Source organism: Amblyomma mixtum, chromosome 6, assembly GCF_055824585.1.
Source record: "Amblyomma mixtum isolate Tamu chromosome 6, ASM5582458v1, whole genome shotgun sequence".
In the NCBI taxonomy this organism is placed as follows: Eukaryota; Metazoa; Arthropoda; class Arachnida; order Ixodida; family Ixodidae; genus Amblyomma; species Amblyomma mixtum.
In genome coordinates, this window is record NC_143017.1 from 61,841,683 (window position 1) to 61,848,102 (window position 6,420).

The 6,420-nt window shown below is 52.7% G+C and overlaps 1 pseudogene; it reads right to left on the minus strand.

Annotated features, from left to right (window-relative positions):
• Positions 1 to 2,030: 2,030 nt before the first annotated feature.
• On the minus strand, positions 2,031 to 2,360 carry LOC149339230 (signal recognition particle RNA; annotated as a pseudogene).
• Between the last annotated feature and the right edge of the window lie 4,060 nt (positions 2,361 to 6,420).

Here is a 6,420-nt window from a genome sequence, read left to right on the forward strand (position 1 = left end):
GGTGGTGATGGTGAAAACATTTATTAAGAATGAACAGGAGGTATGTTTGGATCAGCCCGTAAGGGACCGATCTTTACAAACACTAGGTGGAGGTGCCTAGTATGGGACCCCAGTGGCGGTGGCCGCCGCCCGGGCGCGCCCGACTAAGGCTTGTTGGGCCTGTAAGTCGTGGCAGCCAAGCAGGGTCGCCTCCCAGTCCTCCCGGGTTGGGTTGGGATGGGGGGAATAGCGGGGTTGGAGGGGCAGGCCCACACTACGAGGGGGTACCCAAAAGAAACCGGACTGAATTTTTTGGTCGCCAAAGCTTCTGTGGTACCGCGTTTTCCCACTAGGAGTGCATAGAACGAACATTCCAGAGTCAGTAAGCCGAGTGCCGTCGCTGAAGAAGATCAGACTAGTTTAGGCAGAGTTTTAGAGTGACGACTGTTTTGTGTGAGTGTCGTTTTTGCAATGGCTGATTTTCGCGAACAGCGTGCGCCGGTGAAATTCTGATTCTTGCTCGGAAAAAGTTGAATGGAAACTCCTGAAATATTAAGAAAGACGTACAAGTACGATGCTATGGGGACAACTCAAGTGTTCCTGAATCGAATCCTTAATCAAAGCAACAATCATGCCAATGGAAAACTTCAAATTCACCTCGCCTCAAGAAAGCTCGTCAGGTGAAACCAAACCTCAAAACAATGCTGATTTGTTTTTTCGACGTGAGAGGAGTCGTCCATTGAGAATTTGTTCCGCAGGGTCAGACAGTTAGTCAGGCTTTCTACTTGGATGTTTTGAAAAGATTGGGCAACAGTGTGCGGTGGAAGCGGCCAGATTTGTGGCGGTCGGGTGACTGGTTTTTCCATCATGGCAATGCCCCTGCCCACACAGCCCTGTCTCTACGACAATTTTGGACCAAAAATGGCATGACCCCTATTCCTCAACCCTCATACTCTCCCGACCTTGCCCCGTGCTACTTTCTTTTTTTCGTAGAATGAAAAAATAGGTGAATGGAAAGCGTTTCGCTGATGTGGCTGAGGTGAAGAAAAATACGACGGAAGCACTGTCAAGCATCACAAAAGATGAATTTAAGGAATGTTTTGAAAAATGGAATGACAGATTTGACAAGCGTATCATTGCAAGTGGGGAATACTTTGAAGGAGATTGAAGGTTTGTGCTTAAAATGTCAACAAATAAGTTCAAACAAAAATAAGTCCGGTTTCTTTTGGGTACCCCCTCGTATGTGCCGGGCAGTCGCTCTGGAGCTGAGTAAACCGGGATAGCTAGCACTTTCCGCTGAAATCTTTGCAGTTGCTCTGCAATATGCTAAGCGTGTTTATTAGCTCGTTGTTTCAGAGCGCAGCTCTCAGGCGGCCGTTTCTGCGTTTCGTGGCGTCGCCGTCGCCGTTGTCGTGGCCGTCGCCGTCACCGTTGTCCGTTGTAACCAGCAGTGGACACCCCTTAAGCTGCGAAAGCAATGGAGCGGGAGCTCGGAAAGGAGAAAGTAAAAGCGCAACCTCCTCCCCTCTTTAGCAACCACAATGCCAGAGGGGGGCGCAGCTGTGGGTAGCAACCGTGACGTCACACAGTAGCGGTAGAACGAGCGCGCTCGTCGGCGCTCTTTCGCCAGACGTCTCGTTGCAGTCGAGTGAGTGAGACGCATGGCTCCGAAACGGCCCAGTGATTCCGCGCCAAGCGGCTCGGGGAAGCGGCAATGGGTTCACCACAAAGCTTTCGCCAACTACACTTTAGAATTTCCAAAGTGTCTTCGGTATTTTTTTTTTAGGAAAGAAAATGCGCAGTATCTGTCTCCCACAGCTGCGAAACCAATAGAGCGGGGGCTTTGGAAAGCAGAGAGAGAATGTTGTATATTGGTTTTTGAGGAAAGGAAATTCCCAATATCTGTCTCACACATCTCGGTAGACACCTGAACCAGAGGGAAGGCGCATAACTGCCCTCTTGGAACCGTGGGCCCCTAAATCGTGCTTTAAGCTACGCGGTGGTAGTGACAGATGTGCACTGCATGCTTTGGCATTGACAGCGTTCTGCCAGAAACGCTGCCACCTGCCGGGGTGGCAGGGAGGGTGGGGACTTTAATGTAGATATAAAGACAAGCGGGAATTTCTTGCCACTAATGCAAAGCGCGGGAGCTTTCGTCTGCTGCGTTCCCGCCCTGGGCCGGTTCGCTCCTCCTTAGGAGACCTGGCCACTACCGGGTTCCCCAGGGGTCACCATATCGACGCCCAGCTTAGCGCGGACACCCGATCAATATGGGTCAACATGGGGAAGGGCTCCTAGCCTCAACCCTCAACCAGCCTCAACCCGTCCTCTAGCGCCGGCCTCCAAGTAGCTCGATTACAGGGGCACGCACAACCCTTACCACTAATGCATCTGTCCTCGCTTCGGCGAGCGCGGCTTCGGCCGCTTATCCGTTTTTTTCAGCAGCGTCCGCTACGGCGGACGCAGTTGTTGCTACGACGCGCGTCTTTTCTTTCCGTTTTCTCTTTACTCTGAACTTTTAACTGTCCTCTATCTGCACGTGGCAGCGGTGGTGGCTTGGCTCGAGCCAGTAGGCATGGCCCGTACAATTTCCTTTTTATCCTTCTCTCATCCCAACAGCAACAACAACTTACCACTAATGCGGGAGGATGGATGGGAAGAACTTTATTACACAAAAAAAAATGGCTGAAGCTTAACTTGGTTAAGCCTGGAGAATGCGAAGCATCATCGTGTCGCATAATTTGGAGGCGCACAACCACAGCGACGGCGCGAGGTGGGTCCCCGTTTCTCCACTGTCGTGACGTCATCGTGTCACGTGGTGTGACGTCATGTATCACGTGATTTGGAGGCGCATAACCACGGTGAAGGGCTGAAGTGGTAGCTAAAGTAGTATGCTTCGCATAAAAAATCTTCCAAGGTGGTCCCCTACAGATCCAGGAGTCCACGGGCTCGTGCTTCACGTAAAGCCCGATCCACTAGCCATTTCTGGCCGGCGGGCTGAGCGGTCCGTAAAGCAGCCTCCCAGGAAGAATGAATGGGATTGGGGATGGGGGGTACTGCCTTTGGGGAAGGACATTCCCAAAGGTACTGGAAAAGTGTAGATCTGGGCACGCCACAGGTGGTACAATCAGGAGGAAAGGTGGGGTGAAAGCATGAGAGACGGTGGGGGGAAATAAAACAGCCTGTCTGTAATTGTCGCCATGTGGCGCTGGATGAGGGCGACAAGGTAGTGTGGGGTGGTGGCAGTGTCATGCGGCTGAGTTTGTAGAATGTTGTACTTTGATGATATGTTTACAGGACCGATGTAGGAGAACATCCCGTTCCTCTCGCTCGTAACGGCTCCCACAGCTTTGACAACCTCGCGAAATACTTGCGCGGACTTCGTCTTTGAGAACCAGGCATTGGTGCAGCAAGTCGAGCATACATCCGTCTATTTCTCCGTCCACAAACCTTCCTTCAGGTCAATCAAGAACTTTAAGTGGAGTGTTTCTAGAAGAAGCAATATGTGTGAAAAGTAACAAGTTGCATGTAACTGTACATGTCTTGCTCGAATTCTTCGCCCCAATCTATCGAAAAGCTGAAACAACTGATGGGGTTGGCCGCTAGGGGTCGCGGAGTACGGACGCGCTACACGTCGACTCCGTGCAAAGACGGCGACATTTGCCAACCGCCCGAACCACCGGCATATATTTCACCACCAAGAGTCCCGAGAAGGTGAGCGCTGCACGCAGACCAATTTTGGGCTCGATCCGGATATTTTTTCGGGTCCTCACGGCCCCTTTTCGCCTTGAGCCACCGGGTAGCTCGACCTAGGCCTCACTCCGCTGGGAGACATCCACGCACACCATCATCATGGAGGTGCAAGTGCAAAAACTATTCACCCTCGCTACATCGATCCGCGGGACTGTACGCGCATCCTCAGCGTTCCCGCCCGCATCCAAGAGCATACACTACAGCAGAATCACCCGAGCTCTTCCATGCAAGCCGAGAAGGCAGCCAGCCCTATCACAGCCGGCATGCCCGCCAGGGATACGGCATTCAAAGCCCAGACATAGAGCAGCTGCTCGCCGTGCGCGTCGCCGCGCAAAAGTGGGTGGTGGTGGTGGAAACATTTATTAAGAGACAGGAGGTATGTTTGGATCAGCCCGTAAGGAACCGATCCTTACAAGCACTGAATGAAGGTCCCTAGTATGGGACCCCAGTGGCGGTGGCCGCTGCCCGGGCGCGTCTAAGGCTTGTTGGGCTTATAAATCGTGGCCGCCGAGCAGGGTCGCCTCCCATTCCTCCCTGGTTTGGTTGGTGATGGGGGCAAGAGGGAAATAGCGGGGTTTGAGGGGAAGGCCCACACCATGTGATAGGTATCAGAGGACACTGCAGTATAAAGTGCGGGCACCTGCCGGTAAAGGAGGGGTCAAAATATTTTAGTGCTGCCGGGCACAGCAATGTATTGGTGAAAAGGCGGAGAAGGAGCCTATCATCTGCCTTCTTCAGGCATTTACATGGGCTAGGGTAAAGGCGACGACTATTTTGATAGTTGGTTGTACTATCTTTGAATGTGTAGACCGGATTAGAATCGGGTTCCTGATCGGGTGGGGAGGAGAAAACAGACCGATGAGAGAGCGCGCGGGCGGCTGCGTCTGCTGCCTCGTTTCCTGCCAACCCCTGATGAGCAGGGGCCCATAAAGAGTAATGGTGTGCGGGATCCGTATCCCGCATGCAATTTTGGCAGATTCGATGGGCGAGGAAGGGAGTGCAGCCTTGTTCGACGTTCCGACACGCCCCTCGCGAGTCGGTGATTATGTAGTTTGAACCGGAATGTCAGGCCACGAGAGCAATCGCGACCTCTTCTGCTTGCGTTGCAGTGCTGGCTCTGAAGGTGAGGCCGTTAACTGTGTTGCTGTTGTGAACCATCCCCCGTGGTGTGGACCGGAGGCGTCCACGTAGTATACACCTGTTTTGTTGCCATAATGTCGGGCTAGCGCTTCCGACCGTGCCAGGCGCCGACCATTATGATCTTCGCGCGACATGTTTGCTGGAAGTGGCCGCACGTGGAGGGCACGTCTCCTTAGTTCTGGGGTGTGAAACCTGTCTTCCATTGGAGAGGTGTGTTGGATATGGAGTCGAGCAAGAAGGCGGCGACCCGACTCCCGTTAGCGACAAGCGCGTGTACTGGTTTGTAAGGTACGCTGCCCGGTGCTCCCGGAAAGTAATCACCACCCCAATAGCCATGAGCCGGCTGTTTGAAGTAGTGATGGGGAAGTCAAGAACACGCTTAATAATTTTGCGAAGGATGACCTCAAGCGCATCCTCCTCTTGTTTCCGTAGGTGGAGATAAGGAGTCGAATAGAGAATTCGACTGGTTACAAAGGCGTTTGCTAGCCGCAAAGCATTCTTACTTCGCAACCTCCCCTGTTTGTTAGAAACCCGGCAGACCATGCGGCCCCCCTGGTCCCCCACCTTACGGAGTTTGGCCAATAGAGAGTCTGGCCGCCTGTGTTTGTGGATGTAGAGTCCTAGTACCCGTATTTCGTCACTTTCGCGTATGGGAGCACTCTCAATAGAAAGATAGATTTTAGTTGTGCACTAGTGTGAGGGGAGGAGGTGCACAAATTCCGATTTTTGAGGGGAACATTGAAGACCGCAGCGGCGGGCGTAGCGGTCTACTATCGTCGCCCCTGTTTGCAGGCTGGTTTCAATGTCCCCGGTGCTGCCCTGCGTGGACCATATGGTGATGTCATCGGCGTACAGGGCGTGCTGCACGCCGGAGACACCATCGAGCTGTGTCGGCAGGTGCATCATAGCTAAATTGAAGAGCAGCGGGGAAAGTACCGCCCCTTGGGGGTTTTTCCACGTGCCGAGTGGGTAAGGACCATGCTCTCTATCTTGGATATGAATGTAGGATTGACGATGCATTGAAGATTGGCATATGTATCGGAATGTGTTGAGGCCACAGTCGGTCTGGCTTAGGTAAATGAGTATGATCTCATGTGTTACATTGTCAAATGCCCCTTTAAGATCCAAGGCGGGTACTGCCCGGTCGTTATGGGGGCATTCGAGGGGGCCAAGGAATTCCCGATTAGGTTGCAGGAGGACATCCTGCGCGGATCTGTTTGGGCCGAACATGGTGCTCGCAAAGACATGTTTGTGTTCAAGATATGCAGATAACCGATCCCGCACCATTGTCTCCATTAGTTTGCCCACACAACAAGTGAGAGAGGTGGGGCGAAGGTTATCTGTGTCAATTGGTTTCCCTGCTTTAGGAATAAAAGTAACCAGAGCCGTTTTCCACTCAATTGGCAGAGGGGTATCCCCGCGCCAGATTACATTGTTGTAGTCGAGGAGAGACTGGTATGCCAAGTCGGGCAGCTTCATCAAATCTTGACGGTAACCTTATCCCTTCCTCGCGCAGTGCCCCGTTTCATTTTGGCGAGAGCCGCCCGC